Genomic DNA, 26,291 nt, shown 5'->3' with positions numbered 1-26,291 from the left:
CCAGAGATGTAGAGCACTGGTCCTGAGGCAAGGTCACGACAGTCCAGACCCTGTCCCCTCCTCAGATCTCAAACCATGGAGGGGAAGGGAGACTCAGAAGAAAGAAGACGGGAGAGTGAGAGCAGCTGCTTTTGGAGAGGGCATACTTCTGGTAAATTCCCCAACTGGGATTCGAGCCCAGGTCTTGCTGCCTGGCTGCACAATGAAGCCACGGCTTCTGGCTCCTGTAATCTCTAGACCTCAGCTTGGACTGCTGTGCACAGTTGCCCTTTCTCTGGCCCTCACATTCCTTGTGTTTCTCACTAGCCAATCACTCAGGGTCTCACCTCTCCACTCACAGTCAGCCATGCTAAACATTATTAGATGGTCTATCCTGTGTAATTCTCGTTTCCTGATTGGACCCCAACTTCTGTGACTTGGTACCAGGAGTGGGATTCCCATAGGATTTGAGGACCGCTCGCTCATACCTGTGACCCACACATAGGTGTAGGAGTGGGAACCTTCACCTTCCATACCAAGAATAATATCACAACTAATCAATCAACTGTCACTCATGGTTGGTTTCGATGAAGCAGCTTGAAATTGATGGTTCTGGCAGGATTAGTACTCTCAGAGCTCTGGCGAGGCATAGATTCTTATGAATACACTCAAGCACCTGGGGAGAGAAACTGGTCAGCCTATGTACGCAGCCCCGGCTCACAGCAGGCTCTGAGAAGCTGCCACCTTCTGCAGCAGCTCCTAGAGGTTCCAGCTTCTTACAGCTGCAGGACTTCTGGTACAGAGTCCACCCACAAGCTGAGCAGGCAGGATGCCGAACTGTAGCAATTAGATTTTCAGGCTCAACAGGTTTCTCCCGTGAAAGTGAGGGTAATTGATTGGAGAAGAACAGAGTCCTGGGACTTGGCGTGGAAACACCTGATGACCATACCAATGAGGTAATTGGTCCTGAAGCCCTAACTCCCACTGAGCCTCTCTTGGCTGTAGCAGGAGATTGGCTCTAATGTCAGAAGAGACTAGCCTTCCCTAACCTCAAAAGCCCGGGCTACAACCGTGGGTCAGATGCTGGAAAAGGGGGGTCATTACCCCCATACCCCATGACTACTAAAGCACATGCAATCCCAGATGAGTATGCTGTAGGGCTTGGCACATGCTCTCACCACCAAGATTTAACCATCTGAGGAATAAAATGTGTGTGTGTGTGTGTGTGTGTGTGTGTGTGTGTGTGTGTCCGTGTGAATGAGACCTGGGGACCATGTGTACGAATAGAAAGAGCAAGAGGAGAGAAATACAACATTGGATCAGGGCAAATGTTTTGGCATAATGTATTGGCTTTATAATTATTGCCATGTCATAAATAACCACAAACACAGAAGCTCAACACACACACACACACACACACACACACACACACACACACACACTCACACGCACATGCACTCACACACATGTTGTGGTCATGGGGAGTCAGGAACCTGATCATTCTTAGCTGGACCCTCTATGTCAAGGTGTCTCACAAGGTGACAATGAGGATGTCATAGAGGGCTTTATTGGGGAGCATGCACCTCCCAATCATAGAGCGGCAGTGTAACTCCGCTCCCTGCAGGCTGGTGGGCAAAGGGTCTGTTGCCATTAGTTGAAGACTGTTCGCAGGGATCCCCATACCAAAACTTACAAGTTTCTGTAGGCTGAGCTAGCAAGGCAGAAGGTCCTACCTTACATAAACTAGATGCAGAAGTGACTGCTCATGCCCATTGTCATAGCCTGTGGCTTAGAAGCATGTGTCAGAACCCACCCATAACCAGAGAAAGGGAATTACATCAAGAGCCAAGGGGTCATTGAAAACCACCACAGACTGTGCCCACCACCAGCCAAAAGTAGATCTAACAACTTGATTGGGAATATATTAGAACTTAGTGATGACCTAGAGCCCTGGTTCTCAACCTTCCTAACGCTGTGACCCTTTACTACAGTTCCTCATGCTGTGGTGACCCCCAACCATAAGATTATTTTCACTGCTACTTCATAGCTGTAATTTTGTTACTGTTATGAGTCATAGTGTAAATATCTGTTTTCCAATGGCCTTAGATGACCTATGTGAAAGGGTCATCTGATTCAACAGGGGTCACGACCCATATGTTGAGAAGCACTGACCTAGAGTTAAGGAATCTGAGATGCCAGAGTTCTTCTTACACGCTTCCACGGACAGAGCTCAAAGGCTATTCTGGGTGGGATAGTTGGAAAGGTTTATCATGTGAAAGTGCACGGCCAGCCATTAACTGTGTTCTGTGGGAAGGTTCATGCTATGGTTGGGATCTGCTTTTCCACCCATGGGTTCATGGTGAGGGGTAGACTTTCAAGGGGTCTGACCTAGTGGAAAGCAATCAGGTCACTGTGCTCAGAATGATTTAGTGTAATTCTGGAGAGACTCTAGTTAGTTCTGGAAAGAGTAAGTTGTAATAAAAGAGTAGGGTCAGCCCCCTGAAGCCCTGGCTTCCTGTTTCAGTATCCATCCAGAGGACCCCAGCAGAGCTGAGCAGAAACTTCCAGAACAGTAGGCTAAATAAACCTCTTTTCTTTATAGCTTATCCCTATGTCTTAGTTATAGCACCGGAACACGGACCAAGACAGCTCCAAAGACAATCCCTTCCCAAAGGAGTTAAAAATAATGCCAGTGCAGAAAGCACCCATCCCTTTGAAAATCTCTCCAGATGCCCTACTTTCAGCCCAGGCCTGGTCAGAGGAGAGACTTCTGCTAGCATGTGATGGGGCCTGATTTCAGAAGGAATGATGACATCTCAGAAGAGCAGAAGTCAAGTGACATTGCTTCACACCGAAGATCAAACGGTCACACCCAGTGTGAACCCCACAGGGATGGTCACACCCAGTGTGAACCCCACAGGGAAAGACATAGAGCCAGGTTAAACTTCCCTTCTCCTCATAATCTCATGTCCAGCAAGCATCTGGAATTCCTCCCTATGCAAATGCATTCCCAGCACCATATCCCTGGCCAATGATGTACACTCACCCCAGAGGGCTAAATAGCCTTTTTTTTTCCCCTCCAAGAGTCTGATCTCGTGTGCTCACCTGACACCTGAGGTCTCCATCGCTCTCTCACCTCCTACCCCTACCCAACACACACCCTACCCCCATCCAGACCTTCATACCTTCCACTCCCCCCCTCCGCCCCCATCAGGAACTGGCCAAAGTTGTGGGGAAAGTAGAGCCCGAACAGCACACCTGGAACGGGAGTCTCAGTGAGGAATTGTATAGAGTATATTGGTATGTAAACACCCTGTGAAGGGTTTTCTTGATTGGACTCACTGAGGCAGGAAGATCTACCCTGAAGGTAAAAGGTACCAGTTCACGGATTGGATGAAGAGAATGAGCTGAGCAGTGGAATCCACTAATCCAGTAGTTCTCAACCTGTGGATAGTGACCCCCTTGGGGGTTGCATATCACATATTCTGCATATCAGATATTTATAGTATGATTCGTAACAGTAGCAAAATTATAGTTATGATGCAGAAACTAGAGTAATTTTATGGTTGTGGGGGTCACTGTGACCCAAGGAGCTGTATTAAAAGGTCAAGGGTTAGGGAGGTCGGAAGCACTGCATTGATCCACTGTTTTTTGCTTCTGATTGTGAATGCGCTAGGACCAGCTCCTTCAAGCTTTTTCCATTATGACATCATCGCTATAATAGTCTCCAACCCAAAAATGAGCCAAATAAGACCTATCCCCCTACAAGATGGTTTTCTCACAGTGTTTTAGTGATGTGTCTTGGCCCGCGGGACAAATCGAACCAGGGTTCACCTGAAAGAGGGAGTGGGGATTGAAAGTGGGGTACAGAGACGGGAGGAAATAGTGAGTCAAGTCTGGACATTTCTGATCAAGATTCACTTTAATGAGGACGAGTAAGAATATATATATATAGCAAGGTCAATAGGTTTTGTTCTAATCTCACTCTCCCCAGCCCCTAGGCAAGAATACAATGGCCTGAATAACTCCCTGTGAGAGCTTCCTTGATCCTCTGGGTGGTGCCCAGTAGCTACTTCCCTACTTCTTTCAAAGGTAAATAGTCCAAGGATAGCCGAGAACACAAGACCTCCTCTGGCAAAGGTCAGCAACTTGAAGGTCACAGCGTGAAGCCTAAGCACGGGGTTTCTAACATGGCAGAATTTGGCATGGCTCCCCACATTTTAGCGCAAAAGAAAACAATACAGAGGCTGATGGATGAGTAATAGATGAGTGTTGGCTCGTGTCCAAGTCACAGTAGGCCACCCTGGGCACTTTCTACAGTTTCTAACATACGATTGAATGAATCACGCTGAGAATGTGTCAGAGTGGCCAGGTTGGCTCTCTGACCTGGAGATAGAGTAAAACTGTGCCATCCAGGAGCGCTGTAGAGATGGCAAAGCGATCTTTTAAAACCAATGCAGAAATAAAGACTTTTCGGGCTGGAGAGAGATGGCTCAGAGATGAAGAGCACTGGTTGCTCCTCCAGAGGTCCTGAGTTCAATTCCCAGCAACTGCATGGTGGCTCACAACCATCTATAATGTGATATGATGCCCTCTTCTGGCCTGTAGCTGTACATGCAGGATGGAGCACTGTATACATAATAATAAATAAATCTTAAAAAAAAAAAAAAAGACTTTTCAAGATAGACCCAAACAAAAGAAACTCATGACCAGCATGCTGCATTGCAGGAGGCAGTTGTAGGAATCCAACTCACAGAGGAAGGAAGTCAACCATTCCAGCAAGATCTTAGGAAGCAATAGACTTCTTGAATGTTTGAACAAATGAAAACAAGCAAGCATGTCCACCAGTTCAGTAAGCCAACAAATAGTTAGATGAATCAAGGAGAAATAAGAGAAAGAAATAGTATTTGAACCAACCAGAAAATGAACAAACAAAATCACAGGAATCAGTAAGTCCCCCTCCATAATAGACACAAATACAAATAGTCATAACTCCCCAGTTAAATGATGCAGGCTAGCTGGCTGGGTTTTAAAAATAAGAACCAGTAGCTTGTTGTCTGTGATAAACACACATCAGTGACAAAGGCACTAAAGCACAGAGGCACTAAAAATGAAAGGCTAAAAAACAAATACACCGAGAAAAAGAAGAAGCCAAAGCAAGCACGAGAAGCCATAGTCAAATCTGATAAAGCAGATTTCAAGTCAATATTAATCAGAAGAGATAAGAAAGTTAGAGTACCTTCAAAAAAGAAATAATTCATCAAGAAAATACAATAGTAAATATGCTTTCACAGAATGCCAGTCTGTTAAGTTTTGTAAACAAACAGAAGAACAGACAGGTTCAGATCCAATAATACTGAGAGATTTCAGTGCCTCATTCTTATCTATTGATAGGTGATTTAAAGAAAAATCAATGGAGAAACTTCAGAGTTAGATGGCTCCAGTCATCCAGTGGACTTAACAGACATCTACAGGAGATGCCATCAAACAGCTACAGAAGACACTTTCTTCTCAACAGTCAATGGAATGTTCTCTAGAATAGAGCAGATCTTCAGCCATAAAAGAAGTATGAACAAATACCAAAAAAATGAAATAGTTTCTAAGTCTTATCAGAATTAATTAACATGGAATTAAGTGGAATCAGATTAAAATGAAATTCAGCTGCAACAGAAACTACAGAAATTATATACAAACACATGGACATTAAAAGTGCATTTGTGGATGATTAGTGAGCTATTAAAGAAACCAGAGGGGAAATTTTTAATTCCTAGAATAAAATAACAATGAAAACACAACTTACCACCACCTTTGGGATGTGGCAAAGGCAATTGTAAAAAGGAAGTTTGTGTTTAGGATCATTAGAGAAAACTCAAAGCTGTAATGCAGGACAGACCTCAAAGTCTGGGCAGCAGGTAAAATAATTCAAACATAAAATAAATACATGAAAATGTATAATAATATCCAGATGGAAATGGGTGATTTGAAAACTAAAGCAATAATACAAGGATTAAAGAAAAGAGGTTTTCTCTTTGAAAAGGTAAAGGTGAGCAAGCCCTTAAACTATCCATATAAAGAGAGATAACACCAATTAATAAAGTCAGAAGTGAGCCAGGCATGGTGCCTCATGCCTCTAATCCCAGCACTCAGAGAGGCAGAGGGAGGCAGATCTCTGTGAGTTCAAATCCAGCCTGGGCTACAAAGTGAGTCCAGGCTAGCCAAAGCTATTACAGGGAGAAACCCCGTCTTGAAAAACCAAAAAATCAACCAAACAAAAACCAAACAAACAACAACAACAAAAAAAACAGAAGTGAAAAGAGGGGTACTAAGCAGGCACCAGTGAGGTCCAGAGGATGGCCGGTGAGGTCCAGAGGATAGCCAGAGAGTCCAGAGGATGGCCAGAGAGTCCAGACGATGGCCAGAGAGTCCAGAGGATGGCCAGAGAGTCCAGACGATGGCCAGAGAACACCTTGAAAACTAATATTCCAACAAACTGTGGACCCTAGAAGAAATGGATAAATCTTTAGACACTGTGACTTACCCAAAGCAAACCAATATAGACAATTTAAGCAGATAAATTAATACTAAAGATGGCAACTAACAGAGATCCACAACTGTACAATGCACAGAGAGGGGACATCTTGAAATAGTCACTTCTAAATGGAATGCCTTCTTCAAGCCCTGTCCCTCAGGCCCCAAGAGCTTCGCGGAAGAGGAGGTGGGAAGATTGTAAGAGCCAGGGAGGATGGAAGCCATCAAGGAAACAACGTTTTCCAGGCACAACAGGACCAAAGCAGGAAGTGAACTCAGAGACTGGGACAGCATGCACAGTATCTGCACAGGCTCAAGCCAGGCAAGGTCTCAGTACCAAGAGGGGAAAGCAGACACAGCTTCTACCCATAAGCATGAAGCTATCTCCATGTGACATCTGCTCCCAAAGGAAAAGTTAGCTCTTTCCAATAGAGTCTCACTGGGTATATAAGCTACACTGAAGGGCAGGCCACGTGCCCAATAGTAGATGGCCAATGCAAAATGAACTCAATGGTATTTCCATGTGTGTGTGTGTGTGTGTGTGTGTGTAATTATTTGACACTCAACACTCTGATTCCTTTTTTAAAAAGATTTATTTATTATTATGTACACAGTGCTCTGCCTGTGTGTACACTTGCAAGCCAAAAGAGGGCATCAGATCACATTACAGATGGTTGTGAACCACCATGTGGTTGCTGGGAATTGAACTCAAGACCTTTGGAATAACTGGCAGCTCTCTTAACCACTGAGCCATCTCTCCAGCCCTCAGTGGTATTTTCGTAGACCTTTTGTCTCATATTGCTTTGTTTGAGTTTTTTTTTTTTTTTCTTTTTTTTTTGTTTTTTGTCTTACTGGTCTTTTGATTATAGATTATGGTTTTGGATTTTGTGGTGTGTGTGTGTGTGTGTGTGTGTGTGTGTGTGTGTGTGCGTGCTTTCTCTTTGTTATTTTTTCTTTTAATTCTTTTTTGTTTTGCTTTCCTGTTTAGTGAAGAGAAAGGGAAATCTAGCATAAAGTTGGGTAGCTGAGAAGGTGGGGAGGACTGGGAGGGGTTGGGGGAAGGGAAGCTGTGGTCAGGATAAATAGTTTTCAACAAAAATGAAAAATAAATTAAAAAAATAAAATTAAGGCTAATATTGAACTAGCAACAGTCCCTCCAACAGAGCTGGCATGGGTCCAGATGCCAGAGCTGGATGGATTCACTGCACTGTTCTACCTGACCTCCAGTGTTCCCCAAGCTATCTCGTAAAACAGAAAGGAAAAAAAAAACTGACTAAACCCAATTTACAAAGTACCATCATTGAGATACCCAGCAAGGTATTAGCATCACTGGGATACCCAGCAAAGTATGAAAACAATCCCACCCACAATGGCCTTTTAGAGTACACATGGATAAATATAAACAAAGGTCCATAGACCTCTACAGCAAGACTTTAAAGCCTTGTAGGGACCATTGAGATGGCTCAGCAGGTAAACATGCCGCTGCCATGCCTGGTGACCTGAGCTCAGTCCTTGGGCTCACATGTTGGAAAAGGAGAATCAACTCCTGCAAGCTGTCCTCTGACGTGCTGGCATGCATACCTACACACACACACACACACACACACACACACACTCACTCACACACTTACACACACATACACACTCTCACACACACATACACACACACTCACACACACTCTCACACACACACTCACACACACTCACACACTCACACACACTCACACACTCATACACTCACACCCACTCACACACACCCACACACACACTCACACACACACACACACACACACACACTCACACACACTCACACACACTCACACACACACACACACACTCACACACACACACTCTCACATGCAAGCACATGCACACACAAACCTCAAATAAATAAAATTTATTTAAAAGAAGAAATAACTAAAGAGGGGGCTGAAGAAATGACTCAGAGGTCCTGAGCCCCTTTTGCTCTTGCAGAAGACTGGAGCTCTGTTCCTAGAATCCACATGGCTCACAGCTGCCTGTAACTCCATCTCCAGAAAGTCTGACACTTTACTCTGCCTTCCATGGGCACACACATGCACACACACACACACACACACACACACACACATAATACACTCTACATAAATAAAAATAATATAAATCTTTAAGGAATAACACCTAAGAAAGAAGTTGAAAGACACATTAGAAGGTAGAACAACCTCTTGCGTTTATGGATTGTTAGAACTAATATTGAGGATATCGTCATATTATTGAAAGTGATATACAAATTCCATAAAATTCCCATAAAGATTCTAGTGACATTCTTCATAGAAATAGGGAAAAAACTAAATCTCACACAGAAGCACAAAAGACCCTGAACATCCAAAGTGATCCAAGAAAAAAGAAAGATACTAGAAGTATCACAATATCTGATCTCCAAGGACAAAAAATAAAAATAAAAATAAAAAAAAATAGTATGGTTCTGCACAAAAACAGATAGGCAGACTGGGATATAGGACTAGAAAGAAACCCACTCTACAACAAGCCACCTGATTTTGGACAGAGGTATAGAAACATATGTTGGAGAAAGGGCAGCTTCTTCAGCAGATGGTACAGGGAAAACTGAATGTCCACATGCAGAAGAAAGAGAGATGATCTCAGTCCCTCACCATCCACAAAAACAAAAATAGATCAAAGGTCTTCCGTAGGACTAGAAGCTGCGCTGTAGTGGGCGAAAACACAGAGATGTAAGCAAGGACTTTCTAAAAGTCACCAGGCCAGACAATAATAGAAAGAGTTCCCAAATAGGATCAAGTAAAATTAAGAAGCTTTCCTTATAGCAAAGGAAGCCATCAACACAGTGGAGATGCCACCAACAGAGTGCGGAGAACCTTCACCAGTTGTGCATCTGAGGGCATTGATATCCAGAGTCTAAAGAATTTACAGCCAAACATTGAGTGAAGCGCAGGGAGTCTTGGGGAAGAGTGGGGGTGGGGGAGGAGATGGAGGGCTCAGAGGGGGGAGGAGCACCACAGAAGGACCGACAGAGCCAACTAACCAGGGCCCAGAGTGGGGGTGGGAATGCAGCTGTAGAGACTGGGTTCCAGCCAGGGCCCATGGGTGGACTGGTCCTGGGCCCCATACACAGGTGTAGCAGATGGGTAACTAGGTCATCATGTGGGTACCCCAGTGAAGGAAGTGGGGACTGGCTCTAATATGGACTCTGCTGCCTGCTTTTTGTTGTTGTTGTTGTTGTTTTCCCCTAGAGAGCTGCCTAGTTGGGCCACAGGGGAAGGAGATGCCCTCAGTCCTGATGAGACTCGATATGTTGGGGTGGGTGGGGCATCCACATTTTCTGAGGAATAGGGAAGGAAGAACAGGGAGAGAGGGTGGAGCTGGGCAGAGAGGAGGGAGAGGACTATGACCAGGATGTAAAGTGAATAATTGATACATACACACACCTTACACACACACACACACACACACACACTATATATATATATATATATATATATATATATATATATATATATATATATATATATATATATAATTTTTAAAAAGTTACCCAAACTAAATAATCCAATCAACAGATGGGTGAGTGGATTGGGAAGTTCTCCAAAGAAGAAATACATATGACCAAGAATGATCTGGAAACTGCTCAACATCCTCGGCCATCAGAGAAATGTAACTCAAAGCTTCATAAAGACTCCATCTCACTCCAGTCAGAATGACTAAAATCAGGAAAACAGCAAAACTCTCTTCCTGCTGCCTATGGCTCAGGATGTAGCTCTCAGCTGCTTCCCTAGCAGTGTCTGCCTGTGTGCTTCCATGCTCCCTGACATGATGGTATTGGACTCACCTCTGAAACCAACCACCTGCCTGCTAGAGAAGGGGAAGATGGCTGAAAGCTCAGAGATCCCTCAGTTCATGTTTTCACTCTCAGCCTTCCACTCCATCAGCACAGCATCTAGTGGATGAACTTGGGACCAATCTGCCTTATTTCCTGCACAAATGTGGAATTACTCTCCATCAGTTTCTGTGAGGTATAAAAGGCCTTTAAAGGAAATTACGAGATGGCAGACCTGCACTTAGAGTATCTGGACTGAGGCCATGTCATGTCTAAGGGCTGTGCTGAGCTAGCCCGCTCCTTGCTGGGGTGGTGCAGGAGAGCTGGCCCCATCCCTCAGCAGCTGCAGCACTTGGGAGAACTGGCCCTACCTGTCTCCCGGGCAGCACTGTAGATCTGGCTCTGGTGGTGTGGGCGAGGGAGAGGCATGAGCGTGGGAGAGCTGGCCCTGCCCCTCACTGACTGAGGCATTGTGTGAACTAGCCAGGCAGTGCTGGAGAGCTGGCCCTGGTGTGATAGCCGGTGGGCTGACCAACTCAGGTACCACTCAGCCCAGATCCAGGGCTTTGTGTTGGCCCATCCCAATAGCTATGGTATTTTTGGGAATATCTAAAATAACCCGTCAGTTTACTCTAGAGATACTTACACATTCATGTTATCATGACACTTTTCACAGATGTCAAACTATAAAATTAGCTTAGATATCAATCAACACATGAATGAGCTAAAAAGTATATATCTATCTATACACAACAGAGTTTTTTTTGGCCACAATAAATAAGGAAATTGTGTAATATGCTTGAATATCGATGTATCCAACAAGCTAGACTCAAAGACAAAGACCACACTTGTGCACAGTATAGATTTTAAAATTTTAATCATTTCTTTTATGAGATTAAAATAATTTCATCATTCCCCCTTCTTTTCCTCCTTCAAAAATCTTCACATATAACCCTTCCTTCCTCTTTCAAACCTATGGCCTCTTTTTTTGTTGTTGTTAATTGTTGTTGCATTAATATATGTGTATGTTGCACATCTAGAGATAGAGATATAGGCATATGGATACAACCCACACAGTCTGTATAAAGTTAGTCATATGTATGTATGTTTTCAGCACTTACCATTTGGTATTGGGTAACCAATATGATAATGCCTTTGCCCTGGGAAAGATTCTTCTTCGTGCTCTCAGCATTCCTTAGCTGCTTGCCATTCTTTGTGTAGGGTTGAAACGCCAAGTGGTCTTTCTCCTGCCCACTTTGGTGTGTTTATTGTTCATGTTCAGCTCATGTTTCGGCAGCCATGATGGTGAGAGAGAGTGTAGACGTTAAAATATACAAAATGTACAAAAGGAGAAGAGAGACTATTTGGGATGAGGAAGAGGACCAGTGGAGACAAGATGGGGATGAAGGTAACAGAAAACGACAGCACCACTATGATCAAATTTAGTACATGACGTTCATGCATTAAAATGTCATAATGAAACCTGTGAGTTTGAACAGTAAATATATGTTAATGAGAGGAGGAAAGGAGAGTGGAGGGAAAAGGGAAGAGAAGGGAGGAGATAACAGGAGGGGAGGGCAGCTCTTCTACTGGCTGGTGTGGTTGCTTGATTCTGATTGTCGATGGGGAGCTGGGTGGCTGATCCTTTGATAGTAAGGACATTGTCAGGGCTGTGGAAGGTTGTGGGGCAGGTGAGCCATGAGACAAGGGGTCAGAGGTGGTGTCGGCCTGGAGCAAGCAAACCCACAAAATCTTCCCTTAAGACTGGCAGGAATAAGGACTGCTCCCTCCCTGTTCTGGATCTGCATGCTCCAGTGCAGGTTGCCTTGAGACCTCCACCTCTGCCACCCTTGAGATAGTTACATAGCCTGGTGGCCAGGTTTCAGGTTAAAACTTTGTATTTCCTTCTAAGGACATATCCAGCTAATACTTGGAATTCCTCTTTATGCAAATAAGGCATTCCCAGCACCCCAGTCCTGGCCAGTGATGTCCATTCACCACGAAAATCCCTACCTAATCCCCCAAGGTTTATATAGCCATTATTCACCCCAATAAAGAGAGGTGTATCACAGAACGTTGTCTCAGAGAAGGCTCTTTCTCCCCACATACTGCCAACCCCCAACTAACCTTCATTTCTTCCAGTTCAGCCCAGTGCACAACAGTGTCTGGACACACCCAGGGCAGAAGTGGACCTGGACAAACAGAGGATTGTATGTGGAATTCTTAGTATTTTCACAACCAATGGCAAAGGTGTCTTGGTCTGCTTAAGGTGACACAACATGACACCACAATCTGATGACTCTACGTGGTTGTTCTGAAAGCCAGAGGTCCAAGGCCAATGATGATGGATTGCTTTGGGTGCTGTTTTTTTCATAGGTGGAGCTTCTCACTCTGTCTTCAGCTGGTGTGGGAACAAGCTGCTGAGTTCTCTTTGCCTAGTTTAGGGTAGTTTTGTTTCTTGAGACAGGATCTCTCTTTGTGCCATCACTCTTGGCCATTCCCAGGCTCTCAGGAAGCTGAAGCAGTAGACTGTCTCTATACCACTGGAAAGAAATTGCTTTCTGTCCACAGCAGCCATTAACTTCTGATGGCTCCTTAGGTAGGTGTGGAGTCTCATGAGATCCTCCCCTACCCATGCTGCAATGTTGGTGAGCTCAGTCTTGTTCAGGTTTTGGGCAAATAATTACCACAGCTGCTGAGAGTACATAAGTTCAGTTGCCATGTTGGGAAATAGCATTTCACAGCACTTACTTTCCTCTTCCAACTCCTACAATGTCTCCTGAACCTTGGTGAGAGAGAGAGGGGGGGGGGGCTGGAATACCCTGTGTGGGACTGAACACTCAGCAGACACTCTTTCCTGTACTTTGGCCAGTCATGAATCTCTATATTAAATAATGCCTATTGCAAAAATAGTTTCTGTGATCAAAGTTTATGGTAGTGCCAACCTGTTTATATAAACAAATATTTAGAAGACATTGTGATAATTATCCATTTAGCAGAACAACAGTAGTAAGTTTCCCCATGGAGATTATAACCTCCCCTGCTAAGGGATCCAATTAGAAAGCAATTAATTAGCCCCTAACAACCATGCCATCATTGTACCTGTGGACACATCTTGTCTAGAATCCTGGTACTATAGCACACAGAATCCACCATTAAAAAATACTACTGATCAGTTCTCTTCCTTGGCAGCTTGAAGTATGCGGCCCATATGAGAGGTGATATGGTAGGAAACACCACTCATGTCTCTTTCAAGTCCTTAATGGTGGCTCGAGGTTCTGTAATTTCCTCAGGAATGCAATATTGGCTAACTATTTTCCCTGGTAGAGGCAACTTCCATTTGGCCTTTCCAATCACAATAGCCCCCATTCCACAGACCACAAGGCCAATAGTCTGCCAACTTCTTAGTGTGCCTATCTCAATTACTCATTCTGGAGTGGGGAAGAACTGCAGCATGAATCTGGTAACATACTGTGTACCTACTGAGAGTTGAACTTTGCCTAAATTCCTCACTTGCCTGACTTACAGAAGCCCCTGCTTTAACTGGGGGGGGGGGCACCTCCTGGTATCAATGTCAATACAGTCTCTAGTCTGTTTATTTTCTTTTCCCCAGTGTGCAGGGCTGCAGGTACCTTTGGGAAAGGGCGGGAGAAAAACTCAAAACTATGGAGTTTTGCTTATGGCTAAAAGGACCCCTTTCACATGAGTTCTGTATCTATGCACTGGCTCAAGTCTGGAAATCAGTTAAGAGTTTGTGGTTCTCTGTTGGTCTGAGTTGAGATCATCTTTCATTTGATATCTCAGGAATTTATCTGCTGATGTAGACCTTGCAAGCACCTAATGGTCTTCCTGTCTGCTTCACGTCCTCGGGCAGTGTGATTAATTAGCTAGTGTCAAGGGTCTATAGGACTCAGGCCATTATGAACATCGTTTTGTCTATGCTGTCACTTACTGTAAGTTCTACCACCTTGCCTTTGGTGATTCCATGCTGCCACGAGGCCTCTGCCACTCTGGGGTCCAATTATACCCATTGCATTTAAGTTGCCCAATTGAGCGGCAGCATGTCCCCACTGTAAGATCTGGCATACCGAGGGGGCAATGAGAGTGCTCTTCAGAACCAATGTGCCTTATGTTTGGAGCAAGGGGCATGTCTCCCAGAGCCTCCCATGGTGCAGGATTTGGTTTTAAAAAGAAAATCCACTCAAGCACTCCAGTTTTCCCTAGCCTTTGAATCCCACCATCACTGCTAAGCCAAGGGGTAGCAGCTATCTCCAGCTCTTTCAAAGTAGGCCATTCTTGACCCACACCTCAGTCAGCCAATCAGATAAACTCTTGGCACCTTTGCTAACTGCTCAAGCTACAGTGTTAAGCCCAGAAACTCTGTTCATTATCTGACACCCTTAAAATCCATGTCCACTCAAGTTCTTAAGGGGAAACCTTCCTGCACTGTCCAATTCCTCTCCTCTTCCCAGAGGGTGGCCTGTGCTGACCCTGCATCTAGCGGGCCATATAGGTTTTTGGGGTTTTTTTGGTAGTGTACTCTTTGGTAAGTTTTATTTATTTTTTTAAATTTTATTTTATTAATTTATTCTTATTACATCTCAATGGTTATCCCATCTCTTGTATCCTCCCATTCCTCCCTTCCTCCCATTTTCCCCTTACTCCCCTCCCCTATGACTGTGACTGAGGGAGACTTCCTCCCCCTTTATATGCTCATAGGGTATCAAGTCTCTTCTTGGTAGCCTGCTATCCTTCCTCTGAGTGCCACCAGGTCTTCCCCCTCCAGGGGACGTGGTCAAATATGAGGCACCAGAGTATGTCTGAAAGTCATACCCTACTCTCCACTCAATTGTGGAGAATGTCCTGTCCATTGCTAGATCTGGGTAGGGGTTTGAAGTTTACCGCCTGTATTGTCCTTGGCTGAAGCCATACTTTGAGTGGGACCCCTGGGCCCAAATCTGACTATCATAATGTTCTTCTTGTAGGTTTCTAGGACCCTCTGGATCCTTCTACTTTGCTATTCTCCCATGCTTCTTTCATTTAGAGTCCCAATAGGATGTCTTCCCCTCTGTCCCAGTTTCCTGGTAAGTGAAGGCTTTCGTGGGACATGCCCCTTGGGCTAGTATGCAGATATAAGTGAGTATATACCATTTGACTCTTTCTGCTTCTGGGTTAACTCACTCATTATGATCATTTCTAGTTCAATCCATTTGTCCACAAATTTTGGGAATTCCTTGTTTTTAATAGCTGAGTAGTATTCCATAGTGTAAATGTACCACAGTTTCTTTATCCATTCTTCTACTGAGGGACACTTAGGCTGTTTCCATGATCTGGCTATTATGAATAAGGCTGCTATGAACATGGTTGAGCAAATTTTCTTGTTGTGTGATGGAGCATCTTCTAGTAGGTCACACAATGGCTCACTCCAGGCTCCAGGGTCACTCTGAATTCCTAGGTACTTACTTTAGCACCCACTTCCTATAAGCACCAATGCTATGTCTTAGTGTCTCCTGGTGCTATGACAAGATTCCATAAACTGAGTGGCTGACAGGTAACAGTGTGTGGGAGTAGGAAGTTCAAGTCCACCACGAGCAGATTCAGTGTCTGCTATGGGCCCACTCTTTATAGCCAGGAGTTTTCTGATTGGCAGATAGGCAAACAGGCTCTCTGAGTCTCTTTTAAAAGGTCATCAATCCTAACATCCAAGATTAATTATAAACTAAACTATCTGTCTTCAACCATATCAGAGACTTGGGAAGGAATACAAATAATTGCCTGAGTAAACAGGAAGTGTAGGTTAGCAGCTTCCAAAATGAAAAAAAAAAATGACAGAAACAGTTTGCTACCTGAACACTAACTCAAAACTTCTCTCTAACATGTTGGAGCATCAACTTCAGCCTTCTGGCCCAGTATACCTGACAGACATATTTGTGAAGCAGGGACTGTTGAGGACTTGCCTACCCTGTCTTGGCAGAGTTTGGCTGTCAACTCCACCTGCATGCAAGCTTGCCCATTTCAGGCAGAGTTCTGTCTGTAGCAGAAAATGACTGGTTTGCCACATCTGAAGCCATCTCCTTTGATGTTCTTTGATGCTCATCACCATCTTTCTCCCATGCTCATCACTTTCCATGAGGCAGGCTGGGTATTGACAGGAGTTAACCTGTCTCATTGTCAAAGAGTCCTCAAAATAATAAATATATCTTTAAATGTCATATTCTGTACGTCTCTGAGGGTTTTAAAGACCTTATCTATTTTTTTTTTACCTTATTTATCTATTGAATCATATCTATCACATACATGCCTAGGACATATATTCTTATGATAAAAATAGAGTAGTATTTGACATGACCATGAGTTGATCAACTAAAAATTAACTGGTATTATTTAATTATCCTAAACAGCCTACAGTAGCACTTTCAAAATATTGGAAATAAATCCTGTATCATAATTGAGTTGTATAGATACAATACCTCATATTAGGGTAGAAATATATATAATATGTGTGAAGAGTAATCTTAAATTTAAGTTCTATATATATATATATATATATATATATATATAAATTAATTTATTTAACGTCAAATATACAAATTCTATACCAATGAATTAAAAATAACCTTGTGAGTAACAATTAAGGCCTTAAGTTGAGGAGTAGATTCAGTAATCTACTTTTTGTCCTATTATCCTTATATGTTTCTATGTTCCCCTTCTTTTTTTTTAAACCCCTACCTCCATACCTAAGAAAAAAAAGATAAAGGAAAAGAGAGAAATCCCTGAGTCCAGTCTCGTTTTCTCTCTGAATAAGACCAATAATAACATAATCAATTCTCAATGAAAATAATCATCCATAGCCTAAGAAAACAAGCAAAACCTTACCCAACCCCCCTTAAGGGAAATGGGGCATCACTCTCTTAAGGTTTCTTCTGGCTGATTTGGGACAAATAACACCCTTGTAGGGGCCCAAATAAAATTGGGAAAATGGTTAAACAAGCTAGGGATAGCATTTGTGGTCCAGTTTCTAACTGTTGAGAAATTCCAGGCTTTATAGAAGTCCTGTGTGGGACAGTCTGAAATGCTGGACCAATTGAAATCAGGAGCTTTCTTTGAAGCTGTCCTGGGAGCTGTTCTGTTCTGATGAGGAACAGCAACTGAAGCACTTGGGGCTGGAACATGAAGGATGAATGATGTCAATGTCTCAGCATGCTGGAAGATTAATCCTGTCAGATCTGGTCTATCGTCAGTGTCCAGTTCTTTTTTTCTGAAAACATATCATTTCTTACTAGCATTATACAATCCTAAGACTATAAATGCATGAGGTGGGCAGGATGCACAGAACAGTCAAGGCTGGTTCTCTGCTCTTTGTATGAGCAGAAGAAAGAGATCTGTAAATCTTCATTCATGCCATATGAAGAATGGCATCTAATAATATGTCATGGGCATTCTGTAACTAACAAGAAGCATTGGCTATGTATAGACATCCATGTCTCGGCCAGTCTCAGAGTTATTCCTACGTAATGAGATTATCAATACAGGTTACCTGCTTGTCCTGTAGTCTGAATTGACGTACGTTCAGAGTAACTTAAGTTAGCAGTCTCCCTTTCATCCAGGTCTGTTTCATTTTGACCTCTTTCAAAGAAGAAGTATAATATTATCATTACCAAAGAACATACAATCATTATCTAATTGAAATCAAAACAAGATTGTATAGTTCTAAATGTCCTTCTCTAGGCTCTGTGGTGCCTGATGTACAGGCCAAGCTGCTACCTGTTTCCTGAGAGAAAGCATCCTGTTTAGAGACAATCTGGTTGCCGTGAGCAAAAGAAAAGGCATTAATCTTTAAATAAACTTATATATACTCTAGGCATCTTGAACCTGGGTTTTTACATTTGTTGTAGGTATTTTTTTCTCACCCCTTCTCTCCATAGCTCCGCCTTCCACTTTCCAGTTTTCGGCCCAGCTGATTGGCCAAACAGCACTTTACTGACAACTGCCACATCCACTCAAGGTGTCCCTCCACACCTCCCTAAAGCTCTGTCCCCATGACACCATTACTTCCCCATGGTTCAGCCGCCCGCGTGCGCCCCCTCCCACTCCCCACCTCCAACCTCCACCCGCACCAACATCATCACCCCATGGCTCTGTCCTCATGACAGAATTACCTCTTAACTGTTTAGGGATTGAAGATTTCAGTCTGTGAATTTGATTAGGATTTGGTGAGGAGGTGAAAACACGTGTATTCACCCCACAGCAAATACTTAGTAGGACATGTATTGACTTCTCAATTACGTTTCTGCACACCAACTTCATTTGTACAAGACCTTACATTTGAGGCAAGAAAGCATAGGGAAGGTTTTGTAACCTGCCCTTAAGGTGAGTTATTTACACTCCTCCTCTCGCAATATGCTCTTGACAGCCTCCTTTCCTTTACCTGCACATACTGCACGCATGCATCCACTTCCAAACAATGCACTCAGCAACCTCGGAACCCCCACCTGCATTAGGCTATGCACGCCCATTTCTGAACAATAGTATAGATCTCTTCACCCGTGGTAACAATCAAATTTAGACAGTTTCTATTCAAGTGTATTCCCAGTGTATCGGGGTAAGAAGAATACAAGGGGCAATCCAGCTTGAACTGGTTTGTGTGCATGCGCAATGAAACAAACTGTGTACTTCAAGTGAACTTTTAGGGAAAATCCCCTACTTACCATCTTATGCCTATGCATAATTATGTGTGCATATGATTAAAATCAGATATATTATGGGATGGGGTGCATGCAGTGGGGGAAAATGAATATATTATTTAGCCTGTCAATCAAAGCAGAGAACCACCCTTTAGTAACCAGTTCCTTTTTCTTTCAGGCTCCATATTGAGAACACAGGCTGTGGCCTGGGTCCCTCTTGCTCTGGTGGTCAATTTTGATACTGTAGCCCTTTATGGTCTGAACTATCACTTTGTCCTGAATAAAGTCATCTTGTTTCTTTTGCAAGCCTCTGTGAGCCTTTATTTTCAAGTATCTGGATAAGATGCCAAGAACCTGTAAACACCAGGCCTAGATCCCAAGCACTAGTAACAGTTACACACACACACACACACACACACACACACACACACACACTCAGACACACACACTCAGACACACACAGGTTAAGTCCTGTCACATTCAGGAAGAAAGGTGCAGATCCTCCTACCAGTCAGATAAGCTGAATGGGAGAAAGATAGGGGATTTGCACAACTGATCCTGGGTGACAGGGCTCATAGAGGCCAGTTAGAGTCTTTGAAGAAGTGAGTTCTGTGGTAGCTTGCCCCTTTTCTATTTGCTTGCTATATAGGACTAGGAATGATATTACCATATGGAATACATGGGGGCTGTGTGTGTGTGTGTGTGTGTGTACAAATGTGAAGTCAGACATGTCTGAAATTCATGGAGCTGGAGTTACAGGCAATAGGTATGGGCGCTGGGAACCAAACATCAGTCCTATGAGGGCGCAGTATGTGCCTGTAACCTCCGAGGAACACCCCAGCCCTGAGCTGTTTGATTTCATATGGAAGCCACTGGATCTCGTTTTCCATGTAGAGTGTAGACAACAGACTGTTGTGTGGTATCACTAGCGAACTTGAGGAGGATGTCACACCACTGTAGACATGGTAGCCGTGGGCCTCACTTGGGAGAAGGAGAAGATGTGTGGCTTGTGAGGCACCCAGCAGTGTCTCGCTGCTGCATGGAGATAAGGCTGGATGCAAAGGGGAGAGTTATGTTCATTGTTAACATGTCACTTCTCAGCTCTGAAAGCCCTTTCTCATCTGCTGTGTGGAAGGCTAGCTGGGACCACAACTGGTTTCCTTCATCTTTGGCCACAATGTTGAGTTTTGTCAGGAGACAATGATGGAGAGATGGGACAAGGACAGGGCTTCTTCCTGGCTTTGGTGACAAGCTCCTGGAGGAATGACTTGTTCGGCACCCAGCACCATCAGTGTGGCAGTTAGGAGCAGTACCTCATAGCCAGCAGCTCCGCTTTGCTCCTTCTAGGGGCGCTTCTAGCAAGTTTGCCTCAAAAGATACATTCCTCTAAAGACCAGCCCTCACATGATGGATTTGCAGAAAATTCTCTTGCCGCAGTCCAAAGCCACATCCACCAAGGCCCAGCCATGTCTGTCCAGCAAGCAACTTTCAGCTCTGGGTCAAGGGAACCTTCCTAGGATTCTACCTGAGGGCTGCCACATTGCCCTTTCTTCTCACCTTCCCTTCTCACCTTCCTCCCCCATTACCCAACCATCTGGCTTTGAGCTTTCCTTGATCCAGTGACTGTAGGACCTCTCTCCTGCCAAGAGTTTGGCTGCTACAGTAAACTAAAGCCATCAAGAAGTCAGGGCAGCAAAGGGACCCAGTCACCGCTCTCTTGAGCAGACCTGGTCTCTGCTCAGAGGCTTTCGGCCAGAGGAGAGGCCAGACTACTTTCAGACTAGGATGAAGCCAGATCTTACTAACAGCTGTGGAGGAAAATCCTGGCTGGGGTGGGGATAGCTTGAGTGACAAGGCAGGCGTGTGAAGAGATGAAGCCTATCAAAGACTGAAGAAGCTCAAGGAAAGATGGGGTGGAGTGGGGTCATTCCTGGTGCTACACAAGGGGAGGCAATGCGGTGTTTCTGTGCTGCAAGGAAGCCAGAGGAGGAAGCAGGCAGAAAGAGACCGGCAACTGAGGTGGCCTTGCAGGGTCAAGGGTGTTACTTGAAGTCAGCTGGAAGTCACTGGAAGGATGGGATCAAAGGCCACAGGCAAAACAGTATTTAAAAAAAATAATAACACAGACAGGGACGTGTTTCTCAGTTGGGAGAGTGCTGTCCTAGCATGCGCAAGGCTCTATGTTTGACGTGCAGTACACACCCAGGCCCGATAGAACAGTGTTGCCATTCTAGCGTTGGGATTGGGACTGAGGCAGGAAAATCAGAAGCCTCGGTTACTTTGTATAGTGAGCTCCAGATCAGCCTGGAATTCATGAGACCCTGTCTAAAAAAAACAAAAACAAACAAAAAACAAAAACAACAACACCAAGACCTACAAGTCCTTTAGTGGAGTCATTACTGTGGTCTCCACCATCACACATATATGATTATGTCAGTCACAACTAGACAGTTGTTTTCAGCCTTAGCCTGCTCAGGCCCTGTCCTCTGAGCCTTTACTCTGACTGGTCACTGGTGTCCTCACCCTCAGCCTAGGCAGCTGGCCCTCACCATTCTCTGTCCACCTCTCCTTCCACACTAGCACTGCCAGTAAGTGATAACAGGGCTCATCGGGGCCCACAGAAGTCATGCTGGCACCGAGCATTGAATGTGGAAGAAACAGAAATGTTCACTTGGAACACCAAAGTTAGACTCCAAGAGAAAGGCAGGCAGAATAATAAGACCAAGGCCCAGAGAGGCATAGTGACTTGCTTAGGGATCACACTGTATACTCCTGCACTCTTGAAAAGGTTCCAGGTTCAATGCCACCCAGCTCCTGTTGGGGTAGAAGGGTGGGAACAAAGCACACAGTTCCTCTTCTGGTGCATCTTGGGAAACTGAGGTCACATTCTGGGTCACCCGCTACAACTGTGGGCCTTCGGCACTGGGGTTGGTGTGACTAAGAATGACCATAATCATGGCTGAAATGCTGGGGTGACGGTGCAGCCTGGATGCTTCCTGCTAAAGGGGACGTACAGGCTGAGAAATCATTACAGATTGATGAATTATTCAAGGCATGGTCGACCTCCTCAGGCCCTGACAACCAGGAGCTCTATGATTGGGCCAGCACATCTTATTATCCCTGTGTAATGGCCGCTTTTTCTCAGTCTCAGAAGAAAGCCACTCAGCACCATCAAATATTAATGTAGGGTAGCTGGCTCAGTAGAGAGCTCCAGGCCCATAGTCACAGATGACATCAAGCCAGGAACTAAAAACAGGGCTGCTGGCCATGCTTGGCCTTCCAGACCCCAGCCCCAGGATGCAGATCAGCCTCAGGCCTCAGTGGTACCTTCAATGCTGTTTGCTTGTTTTTCTTTTCCTTTTTTCCACTTATTCCTCTGTGTGTGTGTGTGTGTGTGTGTGTGTGTGTGTGTGTGTGTGTGTGTGTGTTCGCGTGCGCGCGCACGTGTGCATGTGCGCAACAGCAAGCAGATATCATGGGTGTGTGTGGAGGTCAGAAAACAACTTGGAAAACTAAGTTCTCTCTCTCTCTCTCTCTCTCTCTCTCTCTCTCTCTCTCTCCCACGTGGGTCTTGAGCATTGAGCTTAGGTGGTCAGAACTGGCAACAGGTGCCTTTTCCTGCTGAGGCATCTCATTGCTCTTGAAGAGGATTTTGAGGCTGACGGTACACAGTATTCAGCACCTTGGAGAATGAAGGTCTCTGGGATGCTCCTTGGTCACACAGATCCACATGAGGCTCTTATCAGGGGGACTGGGGGGTCCATCCCAGGTCCCTGGAGTTACCATGACAGGTCACCATAGACTGGTGGCTTGGACAGAAGTTGATGCCCTTGAAACTATGAAGAATGGAGCCTGGGGTGAAGGTGCAGGCAGATGGGTTCCCCACATCTATGGAAGTTCCAACAAAGAAGCTACATCCTCTCATCAGAGCCTTCTGCAAGGCCCGTTAGCACATCAGAACCTCAGTGACCATGGGCGGTGGGCAGAAAGGTTGGAATGTTGGAGTCCACAGCCCAGTTACAACTTGGGTGATCTTTGTTCTCCTACATAGCCATTCCTTGCTCATTTCTGTGTCAGACTTAATGTCCTGTGACCAACAGCTAAAAACCTTTAGGAATGTATTAACTTTATAGCACCCTAGTTTCTACCAAAAGCCCGAGTGAGAGCCATCAGACAGCATTGCATGCCTGTATCTGGGATTCTCTGCTGTTCTGTGTCTACAAAACCTTCGTGAAACTGCTCCTCATGGGAGCATGAAGTTCAAGGTCCCCTAAATTTGTGTTTTGGACTGTACTTACTCATATTTGGCTCTAGAAAAAAAATCTCTTACCCCATTTGGGGTGAGAGCTGGCTTTTGTGTAAATATGTCTCTGGTGTAGATTCCCTCTGGTGTGTCCCAGTCTTGTGTGGCACCACCCCTTGCCTGACAGATACAATGTCTCCCAGCCTTGTGTGGGACCCCTCCACCCATGCCTAATAGATACAATGTCTTCCTCTTTTCTTTCCTAAAGCTTCTTTCCAGTGTGCTTCTGTGTCCCCTCTTTTTTCCCTGGATTTTGTGACATTTGTGGCCTTGAACTCAGAGATCTGCCTGCCTTTGCCTCCAGAATGCTGGGATTAAAAGTGTGTAGTACCACGGCCTGGAACATATATATATAAATGAACACTGAGTTGCTCACAGTTGTGGGACACACTGATGTTTTTAATATAGACCATGCAACGGTCAGGTCAGGGCCACTGGCATATCCATCACCGTGGACAGTTGTCACTTACGCTGGGAATGTTCAGAGTATTTCATCAGCGATTTACAAACATTCAGCCTTTGTCAAGCCTACTGTGTGTCAGTCCAACACCGCTCTGTGCTAGCCTCTGTCTGTCTCCCTTTTCCTCTCCCACTCCCTTCTTGGGTTCTGGTAACCACTTTCCTAGCTTCTATATCTTTCTTCCTCTGCCCTGTTCTTCAATGCCTATTTATTACCAACTATGTAGGATGGGTTTTAGGCAACTTGAATCAGAACAAGTGTGTGAGGCATCAACTTTCCAATTTTAGAAATAAAGAAATGGAGCCTTGCTATGCCTGTGTAGCCACTCAAAGGATCAGAGCTCTGATGTGTTAAAATGAGTGGTTTTGAAAACTCAAATCCAAAGTTTCTTCCTCCCAATATCTCTGTTTATTATTTATTATTTATTTAAAAGTATTCCTTTTACATATTCATTGACAACTTTGTATATCTTGATCACATCCACCCAACTCCCTATTCCAAACCTCCCCCATCGCGTCTTCTCCACTGAGTTCAATTAGTGCTTCCTGCTAGAATATTAACTGATCTTTTAAACTTGATCGTGTGCAGGTTACCATAGCTACAGCGAGTTCATGAGTGCAACGGCCATATCATGTTGAAAAGACAGCTTAACACAGCATCTCTTCTCATCCTCTGGCTCTTACAATACTTTATTCCTTCTCCCATGATGCACCTTGAGCCATGTATGCCACACACATGCGCATGCGTGCGTGCGTGTGTGTGTGTGTGTGTGTGTGTGTGTGTGTGTGTGTGTGTGTGTGTGTGTATGGTGGTCCCGTTTGTGGTTGAGCACTCAACAGTCACTTTTTTTTTCTCAGCATTTTGACCAGTTTTGGGTCTCTGCATTAACTGTTGCCCACTACAGAGAGAAGCTTCTCTGGCCAAGGCCGAGGGCAGCACTGACCTATACATATAAACATAAATATGTAGAAGGCAGTTCAAACATTTAACAAGATAACAGTATCAGTCCTCCCTAGGGCATGGGTGGTTACCCTGCTTGCAGTACCAGGCATGAAGTCTCAAATCCAGTCCCAAGCAGTTGCTTACTCCCCATGAATTTCTTGCTGCTGCTTCGCCAGTAAGCACGTTTTTGCCTGCCTGGTTAGCACAGAAGCATGCAGGGTTCCATTCTGGGTAATGCCATTAATAACGTTCTTCCCCAGTGCTCTGCTGTACTGGTTTTTTTTTTTTTTTTTTTTTTGTAAGAATGGCTCCCAAAGGCTCACATATTGGAATTCTTAGTCATCAGGGAGTGGCACTGTTTAAGAAGGATTAGGAGGTGTGGCATTGATGGAGGAAGTGTGTCACTGGGGGTGGGCTTTGAGGTTTCAAATGCTCACATAAGGGTCTCTCCTCCCCCCCCCTCTCTCCCCCTCTCTCTGGATCCAGATGTAGAACTCTCAGCTACTTTTCTCCAGCACCATGTCTGCCTGCATGCCACCATGCTCCCTGCCATGATGGTAATGGACTAAACTTCTGAAACTGTAAGCACGCCACCAATTAAGAGTTGGCTTGGTCATGGTGTCTCTTCACAACAACAGAAGACTGACTAAGACACCTGCACAGCACTTTTTAGCACGATGAAAGCTAGCCAGCAGGGATGAAGTTTTCAGGTCAGTTGCTGCTTGGTTTCTCTATGTCATGCAGTCAAAGTGTGCTGTACTTTCAGCAATGTGGTCATACCAGCTAGTTCTGGTAGGCAACCAAGAGCAACGGCCTTTTTTGTTTTGGGGACCTCTTCAGCCTGCATGGACAACTCATATGGAAATATCCCACACCTAACATTGAGAATTTCACTTAGTAGCCCACTTTCTGGGGGACTATTGCCCACTCACTCAGGGTATCAGTGTTCAAACTCCTTTTTAAACTAGCTTACAATGTAATGGGCTTTCCCATACCTCCTTGGTTTTGGTTAGCTGACCCTAACCTCTCTTCTTCCTTGTCCTTCTGCCCCGACTCCTACTTAAAGCTTTAGCCGTCAGTGCTCACCCTCTACTTTCATATCCACATATTCTCACACATCCTCAACTCTTAAGACCTTTTCCTCCTCTCATGGGATCTTTTTAGTTCTCTGAGCTCCACAAATACTACAAATTAAACACATAAATCTGAAAATTCAAAGAAAGGACCCACATATAAGAAAAGGCACTTGGCATTTGTCTTCCTGAGCCAGGGTTACCTTACACTATAATGCTATTCAATTCTACCCATTCCTGTAAAAATTTCATAATCCCATTTTCTTTATAGTGGAGTAAGATGCCATTGTGTGTATATACCATGTTTTCACAATCCATTCGTCAGTTGATGAACATCTAGGCTGATTCAGTTTCCTAGCTATTGTAAATAGAGCAGCAATGAACACAGATGAGCCCATTTTTCTACAGGAGGGCATGCAGTCCTTTGGGTATTTGCCAGGAGTGGTATATGGTAGTTCCATTTTCAGTTTCTTGAGCAGCCTCCAAACTG

The sequence above is a fragment of the Acomys russatus genome, chromosome 1 (assembly GCF_903995435.1).
Source record: "Acomys russatus chromosome 1, mAcoRus1.1, whole genome shotgun sequence".
Classification (NCBI taxonomy): Eukaryota; Metazoa; Chordata; class Mammalia; order Rodentia; family Muridae; genus Acomys; species Acomys russatus.
The sequence above is the reverse complement of the archived record's forward strand: the minus strand, read 5'-3'. Positions refer to the sequence as shown.